This window comes from Paramormyrops kingsleyae, chromosome 1 (assembly GCF_048594095.1).
Source record: "Paramormyrops kingsleyae isolate MSU_618 chromosome 1, PKINGS_0.4, whole genome shotgun sequence".
In the NCBI taxonomy this organism is placed as follows: domain Eukaryota; kingdom Metazoa; phylum Chordata; class Actinopteri; order Osteoglossiformes; family Mormyridae; genus Paramormyrops; species Paramormyrops kingsleyae.
The window spans coordinates 48,712,503-48,736,298 of NC_132797.1; the positions used below are offsets into that span (position 1 = coordinate 48,712,503).

The 23,796-nt window shown below is 41.3% G+C and overlaps 1 protein-coding gene and 1 long non-coding RNA gene across 3 annotated transcripts in view; one reads left to right on the forward strand and one right to left on the reverse strand.

The window, feature by feature from the left end:
- LOC111843181 (SLIT and NTRK-like protein 5) overlaps positions 1–23,796 on the reverse strand; it is a 53,180-nt gene that overhangs the window by 13,598 nt on the left and 15,786 nt on the right. The window lies entirely within an intron of this gene.
- Positions 735–2,650, forward strand: LOC140592587 (uncharacterized). The gene is made up of 2 exons (XR_011992929.1): positions 735–1,284; positions 2,281–2,650. It is a non-coding gene; the product is annotated as an uncharacterized lncRNA (long non-coding RNA).

Genomic DNA, 23,796 nt, shown 5'->3' on the forward strand with positions numbered 1-23,796 from the left:
TGCATTTATATAGATTTGAAAATGGCAATATCTAAAAGAAAGCATTTAAAACGCGTTTATTATACATGATTTAAGAAAAATGTATCAAACTGGTAGCCCTTCGTAAGGCTCAGTACCCGTGAAGTAGCTCCCAGTTTCAAAAAGGTGACCCCTGGTCTTAGTCTATAAGAACATAAGAAATTTACAAACGAGAGGAGGCCATTCGGCCCATCAAGCTCGTTTGGGGAGAACTTAACTAATAGCTCAGAGTTGTTAAAATCTTATCTAGCTCGGATTTAAAGGAACCCATGGTTTTAGCTTCCGTTACACTAGCAGGAAGAATATTCCATACTCTAACTACACGCTGTGTAAAGAAGGGCTTCCTCAAATTTGTTTTAACATGTTCTCCCGCTAATTTCCACTTATGGCCACGAGTTCTAATATTTAGACTAATACTGAAATAGTCATTTGGCTGAACAGCATCCAGACCCGGTAGAATCTTATAGACCTGAATCATATCCCCCCTTAGTCTCCTTTGCTCAAGGCTAAACAGATTCACTTCCACTAACCTCTCCTCATAAGACATTCCTCTAAGACCAGGAATCATTCTCGTTGCACCTTTTCTAAGGCAATATATATGAGGTTCTCATTTCATTATGTTGTATATGTAAATCTGCAAGATGTCACCTGGGTCTGTTCGAGCATTGGTAATGCTTTGTCCCATACCTGACCCTCATCTGGCATAAAAGTGGCTGAAGGCTCTGCTCTCTATTATATCATAACCACTGTCTGTTTGGGATAAAGCCTATACTAAAGATCATGAGAAACACAATAAAGGGCCAATGGCTGACATACAAAAAGACTCCAAGCACCAGCTGTTGACATAGTACAGTCCCACTGATATGATAATTTTTTTGTTTAACATTGGAAAACCATTAAAACTTATTGGATATTTTTTGTTAACTACAGTATATCGTCAATCATTATTTTTCATCTGACATGTTTACTTAAAAAAGGAAAAGTAAAAACAAATGAAAACATTAATTTATCTTCTCTAAAATCTTGTCTTTTAAAAATATAAACCCGTTTGGAATACTTTGTGTATAGGGCTTTTCTATTGACCGTTCGGTATTTGATCATCTACGCTGAACAACCAATCCTGAAATAAGTGGGCGTTAACGTTTCAGTTTAGACCAATCAATGTCCTTTAGACGTCACTGCAACTTCACCGGACTTTGAGGCTGTTGACGGCGTCGATCGACTTTAGATGGCTGATTCAGTTTGAATAATAACGAGCGAATTGTGGTAAGTGAAATATTTCAGTTACTTTTAAAGTTCCATTTAACCTTTTTAGTCAGAGATTTTAGCTTAAGATTCTGTCGGAACGGTATGTTGGGAATGATCGTTCATTTTAAAAAGTCGGTTCAAACAAGTCACACGCCTTGACATAATATTAAATACAGGGCTCTCGAGTTTAAATCAGATGTTTAACGTTAGATTACATCTGCAGAGCTCTCAAGTCTCACGTATTGTGTGTGGGACACACACATTTAACACAACAATCTCCCACGCCAAACGACATTTCTCTGTCTGAGAAGTCATAAAGCTCGCGCCACAGCTAATCCAAACCTGCACCTTCTATTTTTTTCTTTTCATGGGGGACATGTCACTTCAGTCCACTGCTCCTTTGTTGCTGGTGATATCTGAAACTTGTTTGGTTAAAAATGAGCACTGCAAGTTCCAATTTACGACTTTGTGCATTTAATTCCTAGTGATGGAAATATATCCTTATATATTTATGCGTCTAATTGATCAATCGACAGATTTATCAGTTATGCATGATCATAAGTTGGTAAAGTTGTGTGTCATATTAAAGTCACAGTAAAAAAAAAACAGGGATGAAATTCATATGGAACAATCATATATTCTGTGCAGTATTGGATATAGCAGCCTTCTGGACAGTTACAGTTCAGCAATGAGTGTTTTTTATGTCAGATCAGAACAGATATTACATTTCAGATTGCATACATATATGCATACAACTTTGACGTGTTGTGAATTAAATGGTGAAATTAACAACCCTGTTTAAATATTGTTTACTTGTTCATGATATTCTATCATGGACATAATGATTCATATCTCCTTATTTGTGTACTACTGTATGTGTTTTGGAATTGTTTTATACTATAAATGTTGGGTGCTGTCTTGATCTTGATGGTATGATTTATGTTCTATGCCTTAGAAGCAGGTGGCATTAATAGTTTTGTGTTGTGTGTTGTGGCTGCAAAATTCCTTAACTAGGAGTGCAACGGACCAGGAGGCAGAGAAAAACATTCAAAGATGGCTTCAGTTGGCACCTGACAGGGATGGAGGAATGAAGGAACATGCAAAAAGGGCAAATGACACTTAATTCCATTGTTTGTGATGTATTTACTTGTTTTGTATTTGGATTTTTTTGTGTGTGTTTTTGACCACCCAAATTTCACATTTTATTAACCAGTTTTACAGGGCCATGTTCTTAGATATTTTGTATGTTGTGAAGTGCTTTAAACGCCTCATCTGTCTGTTGATGTTACAAAGTAAAGTGTAATTAAATATCAATCAGTGGTTTGTTGAAAAGCATTTATATGTTGTTTATAGTAAAAGTAAAAATAAACTTTATTGATATCAATTGTGTATCCATTGTGCTTTATGATGTCACTGGGCCTGTTATGGCCCAAATCAGGTAGAACCATGTCTGGGCCATCACTGGGCCTGTTATGGCCCAAATCAGAAAATCCATGTCTGGGCCGTCACTGGGCCTGTTGTAGCCCAAATCAGGAAGAACCATGTCTGGGCCGTCACTGGGCCTGTTATGGCCCAAATCAGGAAGAACCATGTCTGGGCCGTCACTGGGCCTGTTATGGCCCAAATCAGGAAGAACCATGTCTGGGCCGTCACTGGGCCTGTTATGGCCCAAATCAGAAAATCCAGGTCTGGGCCGTCACAGGGCCGTCATTCTTTGCGGTATCTGGGCCAAAGGAAAATGAATAGTGTGGGCCAGATCTGGCCCAAAAGAATTTTGCTATCTGGGTATAGTAGTAGTCAAGTATTCAGTACTGTTAAGATAGCTCCCAAAATAAAAACATGCAAACATGAACAGTATATTCTGTTTATTGAACTTAAATTCAAGCTTCTTACGACATGAAATTGAAAAATAACAGATTCAGTACAACTGAACAGTGCATGGTGTTTTTTTCTTTGCAATGAACTAGCCAATCTCGCCCTAATTTCCATTTCTCATTAAACGGTCTTACCTTCCTCTTATCTTGTTCCTCTTGTTTATTTACAACAGTACCAGCAGGGTCTGAAACGCCAGTTATATGCCGCCACATAATACTGTCCAAGTAGGCCTATCAGTTGAGAGTAACTTTACAGCTTCTTACCGCAGGTTATCACTGCTAACAGAGACGTTAACACACGTTCTAAACAAGTTGTATCAGATTGTTGATATAGGTGCTCATGGGAGTTTTATGCGCGTAATATTACGTTGCAATGCGTTTATTATATCAGATGCCGTTAGAGAAAACTACAACAAAAATATATTGTAATACCAAAGAATAAACTACCCGCCAAAGTGGCTAGTGAGACTAAAGTCATTACCCGCCACAGCCGAATTTTATCCGCATTTGGCAGGTGGGCGGGTGCCAATGTCAAGCCCTGGTGGTCACCGATTCAAACGCAGCGTATTTAGAACGTGAATAGCGATCTTCAAGTAAAACAAAGAAAGGTGACACGATTTGCTTTTTTGCCTATTTAACCTAATTTTTAAAACTTTAATACTTCTGACAATGGAAGTTTTGAAAAGAAGACAGATAACGGATTTAGTCAGTGTTTTTTTCAAGATTTTACATAATGATTTCAGCGAGATATAAACTGAAATACACGAGAAATATACGCGGTCGACGATGCCCTCGTCCCCAGACCGTTAATAATAGTCACTGCATCATATTTATCGCTTTCTATATTTATATAGTAACAGTTTTTCATTTTTCATTTCATCTACCAATAAACTGTGAAAGGGATTTTATTGTTGCTACTTTTCTTGCGTTTCAAACTGCCTTTCCAAAGTGATGGGTGTGGGGTGCAGTGACATTCCAGACTGATGGGCCATTGACAGCATGCAAACTACTACAGGTGTGAGGACACCTATCTCATTGATATTCATTGTGAAGGCCACTGACTTTGAGAAAAAGAGTGTCACTCTAAAGTGCTAACACTTTAGTAATCAAACTACATAAAATTTCAGAATGTCACTTTCACCTATGTGTAGCCAACCCCTGTGTCTATAAGCTTCAGAGCTCAAAAGTCTTACCTAGAAATGTCTATAATGTGATTTTTTACAATTTCTCAGCATGTCTGAAAATAGGTTTTTGAAAACTATATGTTTAAAGTTGATTTTAACAAAAAATAGAATAATAACATTCTAAGAGGTCTCAGATTGTTGGTGCTGAGTTTGTGCTGAATAAAAGCAAATGTATCACTTTGGGATAAATGTTTTTTAGATAGGTGAAATATTTTAAAATGTCAAGGCATGTCAGACTACCACGAAAGTGGAAAAAAGTCATGTCATCTGCTGAAATTTTCCAATGACACAGCCATTATTGGGTGTGTGGAGAGTGGAAGGGAGGATGAATACAGGGACCTGGTTAACCACTTTGTGAGGTGGTGTGGGTAGAATCACCTACAGTTGAACGTGACGAATACAAAAGAGATGATGGTGGATTTCAGCAAGAATAAGTCCCCGCCCTCTCTAGTCAGCATCGGTGAGACAGATGTGGAAATTGTGACATCATACAGGTACCTGGGCATTCAACTGGACAATAACCTGGAGTGGTTCACCAACACAAAGACTGTCTACAAGAAGGGCCTGAACCAGGTTTATTTCATGAGGAGGCTCTGCACCTTCAATGTATCTAAAAGGATGCTCCAGATGTGTTATCAGTCTGTTGTTGTGAGCACCATCTTCTCTGCTGTAACATTAGGAAGGCCAAGTCTGTCACTCCGGAGAGGATGGCCAGGGACAGAATATTGCTGAAACTGCTGGCAATTATGGAAAATGCCTCTCACCCACTCCATAAAATACTTGAGAAGCTCAAGAGTAGCTTCAGCAACCGACACATTCATTGCATTAAGGAATGATACAGGAAATCATTCCTGCTCAATGCCATTAGACTCTATAACTCATCTGTCCATGACAGACCTGTGGTGACTAAACTGGACTAGTTACTATGGATGGGAATCACCAGTGACCTCCCAATACAATATTATCACAATACCTAGGTGCTGATTTGATATGTTCTGCGATTTTGTAAGTATTGTGATTCTATGAATATCCTAATTTGATACTATGTTTTTTTCCATTATTTTCCCTTTTTTAGAATTTTAAAACTTGTAAAATGTAAATTTTAAAACATGTAAAAAAAATCATACTGCTAAAGTTTTATTCAATAGCTGCACAGCTGAAGTGAACATAAAGTTATCCATCCATCCATCCATCTAATGTCTTACACTTCTCTTACATTTATTGCCACCAGTTGTGCCAACAGACATAAAGCTGTTAGGGCTGGTGTCCATCTGTCCCTGTCTCATGTGTTATTGCTGTCATTTCAGGGACTCCCCATGCCTGCATTCTCACCTGCCTTTCCCTCCTACTTATGCTGCCATAGCCATATCTGCCGGAGCATTGCACTTCATATTGCACTCATCTAACTTTTGGCACTGCCTATAGTCTCCCCTACTTCTCCTGGGGGGTGCTGCCTGGAGCCCTCAATCTATCAAGATGTCCAGCACACCCTGCTACATGTGACGTCGCCTCTACCAATGACGTCCGTGCATCCAGCTTGCCGTTCTGCCTGTGTCATCTTCCTTGTATGACCTGCTCCCTGCCTTCTGGTTGCCTGGCGATTGGAGGGAGCATTGGCACCGGCTTGCCATCTTCCCCCTGCTCCCCGTTTGTGTCTCAAAATTTACTGTATTTCACTCTCCCTGCCGGTCCCTGGAGGATGGGCTCCCCCTTTGAGTCTGGTCCCTCCCAAGGTTTCTTCCTTCTAGGGAGTTTTTCCTTGCCACTGTCACCTATGGCTTACTCACTGGGGGCTTTGGGTGGGGATGCTGTAAAGCGCTTTGAGACGATGTAATGTTGTGATAATGCGCTATACAAAAATAAATTTGTTGTTGTTGTTGTCCCTGTTTGGCCAGCAGTGGCCTGTACTACGAAGCGGGGTTACTGGCTTATCGGGGTAACTTGTCGGATTTAAGGTACCACAGTTTAAATGGACTTCATATTCGCTCACTTACATTTTGCCCAGACTACCTTAAATCCAACAAGTTACCCCGATAAGCCAGTAACCCCGTTTCGTAGTACAGGCCACAGGTGTTGCTGGTCATCCCGCCTTTTCGCTCCCTGTCTGATAACCCGTGTGTTTCCCCTACTCCCTGGACTGCCACATAGCTTGGTGGATTGTGTGTGTGGCTTACAGACTGTGAATTCTGTGGTAAGGGGTTCAAGGCTGACTACAGGCCAGCTGAATCTGTTTATTTGTAGTTATAGGATTTTGTTCCCCAGTGTATGTTCTTTTCTGTCCTTGTTTTCTTGTTCTAGGTTTGCCCTGTTTGTGTTATGTTCTGGTTTTGCTTAAATTATCCCTGTGTTGTATTCCTAGTGTGTGGTTTGTTTCTGAGTTTTAGGGTCTGTTGTCTTTCCTAATTTCTATATTAATTAAGTGTTTCTGGTTCCACCTGATGCTTGTCCTGTGCTTTCATTGATTGGTTATTTAGTTATTATTCACACCTGTTCTGCATTATGTCTTGTTAGCTTTGTGTGTCTTTAAGTGTCTGCTCCTGGGGGGCATTCCACGAAGCAGGATTAAGGGAAAAAGTCTGACTGGCTAATTTAAGTGGAAATTCTGTTCCGTCAACGTGTCTTAAATGAATCCCCGCTGAGCTACCATGGTAACTTAGGTGAGTGAATAAGTCTGCTCCAGACCAGGTTAGTCTCGCTTAGTTTAGCGTTTGTCTCAAAGAACGTCCGACGTGTGGGAACAGATTCCCAAAAGATCGTTCCGTCAGACAAAATTCCGCTTACTACTTACGTCATGTAAGAAATATGTGTCCTCATCTGACATAATATTTTATATTATCTGATTTAATTATTTTGTTAAACTGTAAGGTGTACCAAAATGACATGATTTTGTTGAGTTAGTGGGAGAATGAGTCTTGTATATACGTATATAAAAAAAATGGAACCCTGTAGTCAGTGCTGTGAGTAAAAGCAAGACGAGAAAGCAGAGAATAAAAACCATCTTTTCTGAAGTAATCCTCTGTGTGATACTTCCATAATATGGAGAAGAGAGCTGAGATTGCTATATAATCAATATAATAAAGCCTATAAAATCATGTCTTAACATTCCGATTAATTCCAAAATAATTACAGTAATCCCATTATAGTGGACTCTCTTATAATGGAATATCATCTATAACGGACGAGGTCCACTGGTCCCTGCTGTGTGCCTTTAAGAACATGCAGAAAAAGCATCGGATATAGTGGACTGACATATAACGGAATTTCGCTAATAACGGACAAACAATTTGGTCCCCAGGGCTGTTTTTGGCTGTAGTTTTGTTCGGCTATAATGGACATACAGGCTCCGCCTACAAGGCGCCTGGCGTGCTGGTGATATCCAGTGTAGATATGTAGTTGGGATTATTAATAGTCACGCATCTGGTCAGGTAAAGTTGGATTACTACATTTACAATATAATAATCTATACCGCAAGTGTGTCTGCTGGGGTGTGGCATGAGTAAATGGTGTCATGTAGTTGTGTTCTGGGCCTACAGCAACTCTGGATATAACGAGCTGTTTTGCCAGGTCCCTTGAGTCCGTTATAATGGTATTTTACTGTAAAATAAAATTGTATGCATATTACAAAGGTCAAACATGAAATGCAATGACTGAAATTGGAAAAAAAAAAATCTGTTAAAATATTATTAACAGGAAGATATTTTTATATTTTGTTTAGTCACTGTCTACTTTGAAAGTTTATTACTAAAATAGCAAAGACATGATACGGTTATTTGTGCAGAACATTTCACACGGATGTGATTGAAAGTATTTTACGGAGATCAAATAATATTATACAGTAATAATGACACGTGAACTCAACACAGAAGGTTCCCCGTTGGCTATCAGTATCTAACCAGCAACTTTCGCGTTATAAGGCAACAGCATAAACCACTGTACAACCGTGCCACTGTACTAAGCACTTGTAACATTTACGTAACTTATGCATTTAGTCTGTCTGCAATTCATTGCCAAGTCAACTCCCTGGCTGTGTTTATGGCCACAGTATTACCTTTTTAAAATGATTACATCTTTGTATTTTTCATACAGCTCCATCAGCGGCGTTTGTTCTGCGGTGGAAAGAAATACCACTCTCATTTTACAGGTTTTCCGACTCATTTGGTCGATCTATCGTTCATCCATTCATTTGGGCTTCTTAAATATCGCGGGTGTGCGCACTAAGTGATACTATGCAAGTCTGTCTTGAATGAGCCTTGATTAGTTAAGGCTGAACTGTGTTTGTGGAACGACATGAGGCTAAGTTTAGAGATGGAGCTAGGTTGAGTCTGACTTTTTCGGGAAAGTCTGCCTTTCTTTAGCTATTTTCATGGAATACCCCCCTGCTTTATTCTTTAGTTAGTATATGTTTGTTACTCTGTTCAACTGCCTAGTTCTATTCCCCGTGTTTTGCTTAGTTCATTAGTTGTGCTGTGTTCCTGAATATTGGTCGTTCTCTTCCCTTGTCTGTTCTTACTCCCAGTGTTGCCTTGTTCCCTGTCCTTGTTTCCTTGAGTTTTGTTGTAGTTAGTCCTGGTTAGTTCTGTTTTTCCAGGTTGTGTTATTAGTTTCTTTGGTTGCTCTGTTATTTTTCCCTGTTTGTTTTGACCCCATGCAGTCCTTTTATTTTGTGCCTTCCATTGTTCCATTTTGTTAATAAACCCCTCTGTCTTGGAGTCATTTGTGGATCATGACACTCTTTTCCAGCCTGCACCATGCCCCAACATAACACAAAGCAGTGCTGATGAATCACCAAAATATACCTCATAACTGACTCAAATCTGATTATATTGATGCAAAATATTTAAAATAGCTTTTTATTATTGATTTTATTATTTTGATTTTAAGTCTTAATTTCTACAATTTCTATACAAATTTGAATATTTGACAATTCTGACTCATCCGTAAAAGACACAATAAAGCTCAATGTGATCCATGACAGGTGTGTGGAGAAGACAACAGTCAATAAAAGAACATGGATACAGTAAAGGATAAAGATTTCTGGGCTAGAACAGTACAACATACGGGACACCAACATGACAGGGAGGGAAAATCATTAAACTCAGGAAATGATATGGCTGAGCTAGAAACTGAATTCGTAATGAGACTGTACAGGGACCAGGCAAAGTGCCACCATGTCAGTGCATTTACAGTGTCAGAAGAGTGCCATGAGCAGATGTATGCAAATAGATTTCATGGACACCCCAGAGAAAAGAGTTTAGACACAGAGGGGGGATAATGCCCCCATGAGTAGTAATCCTCCATCCATCCATCCATTCATGCATCTCATTGGAGATTAAACTTTTCAGCAAAAAAATGTACATGTCCTACATATAAAATTAAGAAATTATTCAGGGTGATTTAGGATACACAAATTCTGAATGATTCTATAGGAACTCCACCATTGTGGTAAGTTACAGTTAAAAAATTGCATGAAATGATTCAGAAAGCAATCCGATCATACTGTTTATATAAGTATCTTGTACTGTGATAGGAATAGCAACTTTAACCAGTCTGGTCAACTTGTATGAGCTGTTAGTACCATAAAATCTTTATACAAATGTCTCCTGTCCATACTAATGACAGATTATGTTACCTGTGGATTACTTTGGGATGTCACTGTTGCACATTTGTGACAAAAAAAAAGATTTGCATGGAGATTTTCCGAAAAAAGAGGATTTTGTGCCTTCCTCTGTCTACTCCCACTTTCTGCACTCATAATATTATATATCTACAAGACCACAACATGACATTTTTTGATTTGTGAAAGGTTGGTGCCATGGAAATATACAGGTGACATAAAATGTGTCTTTGTGGAGCAATAACATATGCCAATTTCCTAATGGGGTTATGCATATAATCATAAAACAAGATATACACAGTAATAATGGATCTGAGTTTCCAGGCCATTATAACAACTTTATTACTTCATCATGTATTTAAGCTAACTAACATGTCCAAGCCGGCCATGCTTGCCATTATGTGCCCTGAACAGGGTTGTACCCCTGATCTGCATTATAACATGCACTCTTTTCTTCATTAATGCTGGTAACACTTTACTTGGGGGGGGTCACAAGTAATGTAGTATTATGCTATTATTTATGTATTAATTAACCACAAACTTAAGTCATTTATGAATTGTGACATGTTTTATCTCAAGCAATTACTAAAATTTGTTACTTTATCTGTCAATTCTGTAAACCTTTGTGAACTAGTCAAGGAATTACTGAAGGAACAAATAATGAATAACAAACATAACAAATATTGAATAACATAAATAAGTGAAATACTGATCCCATATTTAGTTAATTAATGAATGGTAATGCATCTTTATACCAAGCAGTTATTATACTTGTTATTATATCTGTTAATTCTGTAAATCTTTGTAAGCTACTGATGGAACTACTAAGGAACTACTGAAGGAAAAAGTAATTAATAACACAAGTGAAATACTGATGTAACCCCAATTATACTTTGATGCCTATCAGTGTAGTAATATAGACAAGTATTAGAAGGCTAGAATGGATGAGCCCAAGATTCAAATAGCAGTAAGGAGATTTAAACACCAGAATAGCCTTTATATGAACATGTGGATTAATAAACAGCAATACAGATATTGACAATTTACCCCAAAATAACAAACTAAAACCATAAACTGAGCACAAAGAAACCCCCTTTTTTGACCCTGAGCTCAGTCTACAAATTGTTTGGAGATTGATCGTTGGAGCCTAAATTTATCAGTGAAATGGTCTGTCCTACCACACCAGGAAATGAGAAAGAGATTCCATCTTTGGAATTTAACAGTCCGTTGCAGTCCCTGTTTCTGGACGCTCTTGGTTGGCTCACCATCTAGTTAACTGGAATCTAAACGCTTCCTTTACCAAAACCTGCTGTATGGGAAGGTCACACATCCATACAATCACATTCATAAACTTATCAGTATAGGTATAACTAACTTCAAATTATTGTGAAATATCACCAACCTGTAAATCAAATCACACTGTCAACTGACCCTGCTGTAGAACAAATATATTTCCAAAATCTCAAATTCAGTGTAATGTGACTTCAAATACTCCTTAACCAAAATTAACCTTTAAGATTTAGAATTACATCCATTGACCTCCATTACATATGGCACACAATGGTGCTGCTGGTGCTGCTGTACATGTCATTTTTATCTACTATGCTTGTTCATGTATGTGTCAACGCATGTTCTGACCATCCATGCTTTCCACCTTCCCACATGTCCGAATGATGCCCACGGTGTGCACCATCTTAGCTGGAGTCCTGGTTCAGTCCCATGGAGGGGTGACATCACGAATGGGACCTACGAACTGTATCATTGTGGGTGCAGCCTTCAGTGCCACCCAACACAGGCCAGAGTGGAGAACAGACTTATTGGTGGACTTTGGCCACCCTACACAGGCTAACATGGATAACGGACTCAATGATGGACTTTGTCTTGATCCCTAATCACAGCTTATACCTATCTTTTAGCAAGCAAGTCCACTCTTTTCTGTTTTCAGTAATGCTAGCATGCCCAGGGGGGTTGGGCAGCCAGTTGACCTTGGACCCCCAGAGGTTTTTTTTTCTCCTTACTTGGGAGTTTTTGGTTCCTCTCCTCCGTTGTCATCTGGCTTTCTTTATTTAAATTCTTTCCTTCCTTTTTCCTGTTCTGTATTATTTTCTAATGATGTTTAATGTATCACAACACATCCATGTAAAGCACCTTGAGATGACTCTGTTGTGAAAGGCGCTATATAAAAATTTATTGAATTGAATTGTATATAGTTGTGAATCACTGAAGATTTATAGAGACACAGAATACATAGAACCAAACAGCTGTGTAACAGGATATACTTAAATGGTTATAATCTAAGTAACCCATGGTTTAACAGCTGTAATATTTAGCATTCAATCATATGGTCAGGGTTGCCAGCTCTCACACATCTGGTGTGACACTTTGAGATTCTCACGCTCACACAAGAAATCTTACGACAAATATATATTATACCATTATAAACCTAAAATTATCTGCATCAAAAGTGTTGGCATAGTTTCCAAACCCTACACACATGGACATGCAGACATCTCTCAAATTGAAAATGTCAAGCCAGCTAGCTGACCGAAGTTGGCAACCCTGCATGGTTCACTGACAAACGAAATGCGGTTTACTAACCACTGTTATCACATGCTAAAATAATTAGCATAACTCTATTTCTCTATGTCTCTTTACATTTTATGCATTAACGTAAAGGCTAGAGAACTTCAGCTCCATGTTTTCAGCAGATTACATTTTTATTTTACTCACCGCTTACGATTCGAATCACTGCTCCCCCAGACAGATCGGCACAGTTAAATTTCAGCCTACATGCTTCAGCCAAAAAAAAAAAAAATTAGAAACAAAATTGTTAATATTAACACAGGGAGAGTAAAATAGACGGACTGCTGCATACCGGCTGGATACCACGGTAAACTTGCAAAGGCTGCTGGGAGTCCCTGATTGGCTACTCGGCAGCAAAGTAGGCATTGGCTCGCATTGGTGTAAATAATGGAATCAATATTAACACTTTAAATGTTATATGATGTTGCCTTGTTCATTATTTATGAATCATGACACATCTTTTATCTCAAGTGGTTACTATATTTGTTTATAATTTGTACTGCAGTAGTGAATGAGCTAATGCTAAGCATTTGTACCCCATCAAGTAAAATATTGCCCTTTAAATATGTCTAAAATAGTGAACTTGAATAATAAATTATTTTTATATCCTTATCACTGTTTAAGATGGCTCAGTATTCAGTCTGATTAAATTGATTAAATTCTGACGTTCTCCAAGGATAGATATTTTCAAAGATCAATCAATTTCTGTCTTAATTTATTTAACGAATTATTCAATGAAAAGAAAGCTTTAACTTTCTATTTTGTCATAATTAAGGAAGCAATCTTTTATCATCAACCAAAACTGATGTCATGCCCCGATCATCCGCATCTCTCGTGTGCCAGGCCCCCTCATTAACCCCATGTGGATTCCCCGTGTTTACCAGCTGTTCCCAATCATTGTCAGTTAGTCCATTGTATTTAGTCCACGTTTCCGTTTGTTTCCCCAGTCCGGTCATTGTATTGTCAACCTGTGTTTTGCCTTTTCCTTTTGTCACCACTTTGATTAAACCCAGTATTCCCCAATTCCTGACTTCCTGCGCCGTTTTCTACTCTCCGTATGCCTTAAAGCGTGACAACTGATTTATCTTTTATTTAGATTATTTTATATTTTATATTTATATTATTATTTTATTTAGATATTATATATATTACTTACATATAACATTTAAATGGAATTTAAAAGAAATTGCTTGTCTTTCACTCATCTATTCCACCAATTTCTGAGCATTAAATACTGTAAAAACTGGCAAAGGATCCAGTTTAGAATTGGAGCAAATCAAAGCAATTTCCTCCAGGTACTCTTGTTTCATCCTGTAGTCCAAAAACATGAAGTTAAGGTAATTGGCCCTTCTAAATTTCCCTTAGTGCCTGATTGTGTGTATGTGCCCTGTGAAGGAGAGGCATCTTGTTCAGGGTGCTCCCCTTGGTGCCACTATAGGGATCAGGCGCTGAATGTGTTTTCAGCTTACACACACATTTGTTGTGACCATATTCTCTACTCTCCCCTGTTTTATAATTAGCTGTAGGCAGCTCCACTACTCACAGATTAAGAAGGTTGACTCATAATTTATTTGGCTCATCTCTGCGATGTACAAAAGTGTGTAAATCCAAATTCTATTTACAAACCTGAACCTTTATAAATTATTCAGATGCAGTACAGATGTTGTTAAAATACTGTAATTAATTTGTTAGAATTGTGCTCACATAAGGTTTATGATTCCATGCATAAACTGATCAGATATAAATTGTATAATATAATATGATAATAAAAGTGCAATTCATGCAAGGGAATCAATTGAAAATACATAAATAAAAAAGGTCAGTGTTTGTGCTCCTTATCTGATGCTCTCCATCTTTGTAAATATACTGTGACAGCATAAGGACTGTTACCAGAAGCAACAACAGCCTTGATGCCAAAGTGCATAGCTTTAAGAGTGTGTGCACAGGGGCTTGACACATGGGCATGCGCAGCACCCATGCACTCTACCTGACTCTAGGTGTTCCAGGTTGCCAAAATCCATCCCGATCCCTCAGCAGAAGGGTGTTGGATATTGAAATTTCTGGTTGATCTATTTGTTTGACTGAGCCTTCACGCCTGCTTTAATCTGCTTCTCTACAGCTGTCACTTCCTCCCTATGCAACTACTGCTCTCATCTGGCAGCCTGCAATGCAGCCAGCTTATGGAGAACTTAATAGTCTTTTATCTTGTTTGTTTTTCTCCAAGGTTGAGTCCATGCAGACTGAATCTGCTAGGCTAATTTGGTGTAATGATTAGTACTTCTTTAAAATGATATTATAGCACTGCTAAAAGTGTTATTAATTTTTCTGCCATAAAAAAACAAGAAAAACTTTTTCCTCCACATGTGGCAGTCCCCAGGATATCTGTGCATGCGTGATAATGTTTTTACACTATCAAATTGAAAGGGGACTAAAACACCTTATAGTGTCATAAGATTTAGTCTGCCAAAAATCTCTCATAAAATTAGTCTGTAATACTAATTGATACTTTGTTACCCCTGTGGGGAAATTCTCTTTACACCTTCTCCAACTTGCACTCTGTAGGTGAAAGCAAGCTGGCCACAAAGGGTAGCCACATGTTGTGGTACCCAAGGAGCTGGGGCTTAAGGGCCTTGCTCAAGGAGACACAGACATACCAAAGCTGGGCTTGAACCGGAGACCTTCTAATCATAGGCACAGAGGCTTAGCCCACTGAGCCACACTATGCAATTAACAGCTAAAATGAAATAGACTTCATTTTCCTTATCCTGTTTTGTCCTGTGAATTATTATGGTGAAACACCTTTAAGCTGCTATAGAGTAACTGGTATTTATATAGACAGTATTTACTGCTGACACAATTAGAATGTATTTCAACATAATGGAAAATATAACTAACCAACCCTGACTGAGACAGAAATTCAAAGGGTGACAGGGAGATAAAAGATTTGTTTACTTCTTTATAATTACTCAATATCTCAAAACCATATTAGTTATCTGTTGGAGAATTCCACCGAGGAAAAATTAAATAAATAAAAGAAACCAAAGGAAATTAAAGAGGGACAATTTAAAGTGGCAGAATTGTGTGCGTGCATGCGTGTGTATAAAATACACTGTCACACATACTCATATATGTTCAGCATGAAAAAAACAGGTAACATCTGTAGGAGAACCACATATATAAAAGAACCAGAAACCCAAACAGATGAGGGAATGTGTTCAATTTACACTGTTGGACATTTTGGATCGGACCTCGTTTACTGCTTAAATTTATTGTTTTCATAGGTATGAAACCCCGCATTTCACCAATGTGCCAACCAAATGGACCGTTTCTGGTTTGTAACTGATCTAAAAAATATTGCAGTATTGCATATTAGTTGACCTTAAATGTTTCTTGTATAAAAAAGTTTTGTATTTCAGCACATTATTATTCTCAAAGTAATTTAATGGTTGCTGGTCCCTCTTGGGCATAACCTGGAACTTCTGTAATCATATACGTGCCATAATAAATGCATTAAAGCCAAATATGTCCTGCCCTGCGAATCACATTCACTCATCTGACTAATTTATGATGAAATTTTACCTTAGTTAAATATTTAAATGTTAATAAAATATTCAGGCAAACAAATCCAGAATGCCACATAAACAAAGAGACAAAGAGATACCACAAAGAAATCTCCTGCCTTGATTGTGCCAAATCCCTATACCCTCCTCCATGCTAGAAATAAGTGCTGAAGTTATCCACCTGTCAGATGACCTGCAGGCTGGGCTGGGATAAGAAAAGTACTTGACATGTATAAGGCTACCACGACATCCTGGTGAACTGCCAGACCCCAACATATAAATATAGCCTTTTTTACATAAATATATATATTTATATAAATGAAAAAGATGAGAATATCATATACCATAACAGTGTGATTTGTTAAATTATATGTGTCACGCCCTGCTCCGTCCGCTCCCGATGTGTGCCACGCCCCCTCATTATCCACGTGTGCTTTCCCGATCGTGCCCAGCTGTTCCTTGTTAGTTTGGCTTGTCTGCTGTATTTAGTCCGCGTCTGAGTATGTTACCCCAGATCCGTCAATAATGTTGGTTAATGTTCGTTGGTGTCTCTGTCCTGTCCGGAATAAACCCCGTTTGCCTGCAATCTCGGCTTGCTTCGCTTGCTTCCCGGTTCGCTCGCTCACCCCATCACGACAGAATGATGGATCTCTCCAACGCACCTCCGCAGTTCGATGAACAACGCATCGACCTGCTCCAGGAGGTGCTCTATTGGCTTCACCAGCCGGAGGTCTGGGAGGACTCCGGCTTACTGAAGTTAGCCAGTAATAGCGGGACCCTCCTGGAGGAAATCACCCCACTCTCAGCAGAGCGCATACAAGCGGAGGTTCGCGAGAACCTCCGGCAGCTTGTCGACAGGGTTACGGAGAAGCGGCTTCAACCGCTCGCCCTCTCCGAGGTTACCCCGCCGCAAGCGACATGCCCCAGCCGCAAGAAAAAGAAGAAGTGGAAGGGGAAAGGAGAAGCCCCGCCTGCTGAAGCTGCGGCCGATCAGTCCGCGGCTGCACTGCCTGCTGAAGCTGCCGCCGCTCTGCCCGCGGCTGCGCTGCCTACTGAAGCTGCCGCCGCTCTGCCCGCGGCTGCGCTGCCTGCTGAAGCTGCCGCCGCTCTGCCCGCGGCTGCGCTGCCTGCTGAAGCTGAGGCCGCTCTGCCAGCAGCACCGCCTGCAGCTCCGGCCGTCGCCGCTCTGCCCGAGGTACTCGCTGGGGCGGCCCCTGCCGGTCGCTCGCCTGACCTGCCCGTCCTGCCCTGCTCGCCTGACCTGCCCGTCCTGCTCTGCTCGCCTGACCTGCCCGTCCTGCCCTGCTCACCAGCAGCCACGCCCACGGCTCCCCCTGCTGGCCACGTGATGGCGGCGCCCGCTGCGGCGCCCCCTGCTGGCCGCGTGATGGCGGCGCCCCCGGCTGGCCACTTGCCTGAACTACCTGTCTCGCCTGTCCTGCCGGCGCCTGAGCTGCCTGAGGTGGCCGCGGTGGCGCCCCCTGCTGGTCGCGTGCTGGCGGCGCCCGCCGAGGCGCCCCCTGCTGACCGTATGCTCGAGGCGCCTGCAGTGGCCCCTGCTCTGCCTGCGGTGCCCCCTGCTGGCCGCTCGCCCGTCTCGCCCGTCCCGCCTGTCTCGCCTGACCTGCCCGTCTCGCCTGTCTTGCCTCCGGCTGCATCGCCGGCTGCTGCCGCTGCTCTGCCCGCGGCAGCCCCTGTTGGCAGCTCGCCGGTCCAGCCCTGCTTGCCTGTCCAGCCCTGCTCGCCTGCGGCTCCGCCGGCTGCAACGGCCGCGCCCGGGGTCCCGCCTGAGACTCAGACTCCTGTCCCCGTGGGGGACCTTGAGTGGGACCCCTCGGGGATCCAATTGCTGGGTTCCCCCGACCCAGGTGGGCACCGGTCTCCTACACCGGTGCCCCTGAGAGGAGAAGCCCGACAGGCCCGCCTGTCTGTGTCCAGCAAAGGGAGGGGACACAAACGTCGGGTCCGGGTCCCGCCCTCCCTGCCCCCTGGCTCGCCCTTGCGCCCCCTGGCCGTGGCTCGGTGGCTGCCTGCGGGTCCTGCGGCTCCGGCTCGGCTGTCGCCTCCGGGTCCCCCTCCGGTGCCTCGTCGCCCGCCTGCAGTCCCTCCGTCGGTGCCTCGTCGTCCGCCTCCGGGCCCCCCCGCTTCGGCTGGGCGTCGGACGGCGCCTTCCCTGGCTCCGGCTGCACCTCCGCCTGCTGCGGCTTCCCCCTTCTGCCTGCCTGCGCCGGTGTTCGCTCCTGCTCCCTCCTCGTTTCCTTTGTCGGTCCCTCCGTCTGTCTCCTTGTCCCCTGTGTGGTCCCCTCCTGCTCCGGCCTCCCTTCCGCCTGTGGCCCCTGCGGCTGCCTTCCCTCGCCCGCCTGGGTTCCCTCGTGCTCGCCCTGCTCTTCCTCCTCCCTTTGTTCTGTCTCCTCCGGCCCCTTCTGGTCCCTTTGTCCCTCCTGTCTTTGCTCCTCGTCCCTCGGTGTCTTCGGTGTTCACTCCTTGCCCTGTTGTTCCTCCGTTTTCTGTTCCCTCTGTGTCTGTTTTCTCTGTCTGCTTGTCCGCGTTCCCTGTCCTCTGTCAGGTCTTGTCCTTTTTCTGGTCCTTGTTCCTGTTCTGTGTCTCTGTCCTGTTTCCGGTGTCTCGTTGATGTTGTTGCTTTTTGTCTTTCAGGTCCTGTTCCCTCGTCCCGTCCGTCGCCTCCTCTTAGGCGTGCCCGGAGTGCGCGCCTTTGGGGGGGGGTCCTGTCACGCCCTGCTCCGTCCACTCCCGATGTGTGCCACGCCCCCTCATTATCCACGTGTGCTTTCCCGATCGTGCCCAGCTGTTCCTTGTTAGTTTGGCTTGTCTGCTGTATTTAGTCCGCGTCTGAGTATGTTACCCCAGATCCGTCAATAATGTTGGTTAATGTTCGTTGGTGTCTCTGTCCTGTCCGGAATAAACCCCGTTTGCCTGCAATCTCGGCTTGCTTCGCTTGCTTCCCGGTTCGCTCGCTCACCCCATCACAACAATATGCCATGCATTGTGCACTATATGAACTTTGTAAAAAGAGCATATGGTACTGAAATAGGAACATTACATAAGGCAATATTATATAAAAACAATGACATCATCATCAAGCCACTTGAAAAGTCTGATGTTATTCTGGATTTATTTATGTATTTGTATATGCACTTCACACCATATATTTGTGCGTATTTTACTGCAGTGATGTTTTTCTGTGGGTCTGTAGCACATCATTGTTTGTCTTCTGAATTGTGATACTCCTAAAATAGCTTGTGTCCTGTAAATCCCCAAATGGGATTAACAGGTTTGAGGGCAGTGAAGCAGATTAACTAGGAACATATTCTTGGATGGGGTGATATAGAAAACACATATTCCTTACTCTTGTGTTGTTGGGAGTTAAAATGATAAAAACTGTACATATGTAAAGCGATTAGGAAATTACATAATAGGAATATTAGCTATTTGTGTAAATAATCAAACTGAATTTTAATATGCACAGGATACTTTTGCAGTCCTGTACATTACCAATCAAAAGTCTGAACAAGCCAAGCCACCTACAAAGGAGTGTGACAGTGTCGCATCACATGGCAACCGCAGATTTCTGAATCCCAATCCACAGAGGTGCTGCCCCCACCATCAAAAGTGTTTTTTGTTTAATACTATTCTGATCAGTGCATAATTCCATTTATGTTATTTTACAGTTTTAATGTTTATAATTATTCTTAAATGTAGAGAATAGTACAAATAAACATTTCTATGGGTAGGTATGTCCAAACTTTTGATTAGTATTATACTGTAACATATGTGTAATTTTATGTACCTATCTCAGTATCGAAATTTCATGAAAAATAAAATTTTGCATATGAAAATGAAAGGGTGAAATTTCAGTTTAAAATAAATAATAGATATAACAGGCTGATAATACTAAAAGACAGCAGGCATGTCTTATGTGGTAGCTGATACTGCAGTAAGAACACTCCAACTGTTGGCTTCTAAAGCATTAAAAGCCAGACAGTCATCTTCAGAAATCTCCTGCCTCGATTCTGCCAAATCCCTTTACCCTCCTCCATGCTAGAAATAAGTGCTGAAGTTATCCACCTGTCAGATGACCTGCAGGCTGGGCTGGGATAAGAAAAGTACTTGACATGTATAAGGCTACCACGACATCCTGGTGAACTGCCAGACCCCAACATGGCATGCTCAACTTAACCTCCATGTTGCCAAAGTACAGTGATCTCTATTCATCAAGTTTCTAGATTTTTATTTCATTACACACGAACACGGATGTCTGGCAAATTGCCCAGAGGTAGCATAGTAGGTCTTTAAATATAGCCTTTGGCCTCATATCCATGTAAAAAATAGAGGGTGATAAAACACAGATATTGGCTTTTTATTTTATGGCATAAATATCTGTCCATGTCATTCATAAAAAAAGAGCTTAGATGCAGTCTGCAGTGATATAAAAATACATAAAGACTGCTGTACAATTACCACGATGAATGATGTGTCAGCATAATGTGAAAGCAATTCAGCCTTTCCTATATTCCTATTCTAGCACAAAGCTTGTTTATTCTGGCCTTCATATGCCAAAACCAATAGAGCAGTGTGGCTCTGATGTCCCAGGGCAGCACTTTGACTCACTATTGATGTGTACAGATCATGCACTAAACATGGTGAAATAACAAAGTTATTCTTGCCTGGTGGTAGAACTGTTTCCAAAAGTAGAGGGTTTGGAGTCTTTCAACCAAGAGAGCAAGTGAGTAAGGTTTTTTTTTATTTAATTAATTAATATACTGCAGTACCCCAGAGAGTCGGAGAGTTTTATTCTTGTGGAGCAGGACACACCAAAGAGGAGCCCTCAGGCAGAAGGATCTTAAAGAACCCCTCAATCTCAGGGGACAATAGAAAATTGACTCAAAGGCAGAACACCTTAGGGGACTAGGCCATTCCTTAAAAGTCCAAGGCATCCAGTCTTGTATGAGATAATGACATGTCTCTAGGTTGAGTCTTGCCAGTGATGAGCTGGAATGGAATCCTTGGCTCATGCAAGCCATTTTATTTAGTTCCACGTTTCAGAAGTTTATACCTTTTTGGAACTGATATATGCTGCAATATATGGTTGAATTTAGCAATGTCATAATTTCATTATGTTGACATAATTAGTTCACTTAGTAAGCAGTTATGTGTATATACACTCCAGAATCAAATGTTAAAATAAGTGCCTCCTGAAGATAATATCAAATAATAATAAAAAAAAAATTATGAATAATAATTACTATAATACTTAAAATCTGGATGAGTTCAGCTTTGTTTCCGCAATATTTTGGTGCTCTGTGAGTATTTGTGTGCTTCTTATTTTGAAAATGGAGGTGAATTGAGCACACCAACATCTTAATATTAAAAGTAACCATAAGGCTTACAGAGTTTAATGTGATAGGCATGATGTAGGAAACCCATTTAGTGCTTTATAGGTGAGCAGCAAAGTTTTGTAGTTTGCAAAAAATTTTATTAAAGCCAATGGTGGAAGCCGAGTCTGCGGTTTAACTTTTGGCTAAAGCTCTTACTGTGGTATTTTGGATCAGCATGAGAAAGATCAGAGAGCTGTTTAGAGGGTAGGGAAATATGCATGATGGTAATTCAACTGTGAAGAGACAAGGGGATTAATTACTATTTTCTCTCCTTTTTAGAGACTTAATTTGTCAGTGCTTCAGAAATGAATGGGCTCAAACTTTGTTGTTATAAATACACATGCTACAACCCCCCTGCCAAGAGCCATGGATGAATAGTTGTATAAAAACAGCACAGAGAACATGTGAAGCATGACACAACTACATAAATTAAATATGTTATAACCTATACTAATTGACCTGAATGTTTGTATTAAAGTTCACCTTTGACAGTTCATAGATATTTTTATGTCAAGAAATTATAATGATGTGACAAAAGAACCTGAAGATCTTCAGGTTGGAATTTGCATGTCTAATTCATGACACTCTAGCAATGTGACATAATGCAGTAATTATTATTTATTCATTTAGCAGATGCTTGTATGTTGTTCTGTCTTTGATCAGAGGGTTAAAAAAAAAAAAGTCAGAAATGAGGACAAATCGTGCTGCTGAGCTCTCTGTGATTTGGAGGACTTGAATATGGTTGCCTGGGAGACCTGCAGCAAGGCATTTGCAGCACACCATGTAGGACAGTACAAAGATTAGGACCGAGAGATGCATGGAGAGTAGTTGCAGTTGTTTGAGTCAGCAGGTGAGCACAAGTGGTACAACTTTCTGAAAGCTGTCAGTCAGTACATCAAGGGCTTAAAGGTCAGCAGTGTTTTTAGAGGTGATGGGATTAATTAAAACCATTTGTTTTAATCCAATAGTAGGAGGAATTATCGTATGCTGTCTGTCACCAACTGGTTAAATCCGCCTTCCACTGGTTGCTTTGCTGGCTTCCATTGGGTCAAACTAGGCAGTGACAACCAATGGAAATTCCATTCCTGGGGGCTTTAAAGCTTCATTTCTCCCACCAGTACTTTATAGCAAGATGAAACAGTCAAGTGCAAATAAAATAGGAGAAACTTTGAAAAGTAGAAACTTGTGAGAAGGAGAAAGCAGTCAAGTACTCAACCTGCATATTACAAGGGTATATACACTCACCTAAAGGATTATTAGGAACACCATACTAATACGGTGTTTGACCCCCTTTCGCCTTCAGAACTGCCTTAATTCTACGTGGCATTGATTCAACAAGGTGCTGAAAGCATTCTTTAGAAATGTTGGCCCATATTGATAGGATAGCATCTTGCAGTTGATGGAGATTTGTGGGATGCACATCCAGGGCACGAAGCTCCCGTTCCTCCACATCCCAAAGATGCTCTATTGGGTTGAGATCTGGTGACTGTGGGGGCCATTTTAGTACAGTGAACTCATTGTCATGTTCAAGAAACCAATTTGAAATGATTCGAGCTTTGTGACATGGTGCATTATCCTGCTGGAAGTAGCCATCAGAGGATGGGTACATGGTGGTCATAAAGGGATGGACATGGTCAGAAACAATGCTCAGGTAGGCCATGGAATTTAAACAATGCCCAATTGGCACTAAGGGGCCTAAAGTGTGCCAAGAAAATATCTCCCACACCATTACACCACCACCACCAGCCTGCACAGTGGTAACAAGGCATGATGGATCCATGTTCTCATTCTGTTTACGCCAAATTCTGACTCTTCTCAACAGAAATTGAGACTCATCAGACCAGGCAACATTTTTCCAGTCTTCAACTGTCCAATTTTGGTGAGCTCGTGCAAATTGTAGCCTCTTTTTCCTATTTGTAGCGGAGATGAGTGGTACCCGGTGGGGTCTTCTGCTGTTGTAGCCCATCCGCCTCAAGGTTGTGCATGTTGTGGCTTCACAAATGCTTTGCTGCATACCTCGGTTGTAACGAGTGGTTATTTCAGTCAAAGTTGCTCTTCTATCAGCTTGAATCAGTCGGCCCATTCTCCTCTGACCTCTAGCATCAACAAGGCATTTTTGCCCACAGGACTGCCACATACTGGATGTTTTTCCCTTTGCACACCATTCTTTGTAAACCCTAGAAATGGTTGTTCGTGAAAATCCCAGTAACTGAGCAGATTGTGAAATACTCAGACTGGCCCGTCTGGCACCAACAACCATGCCACGCTCAAAATTGCTTAAATCACCTTTCTTTCCCATTCTGACATTCAGTTTGGAGT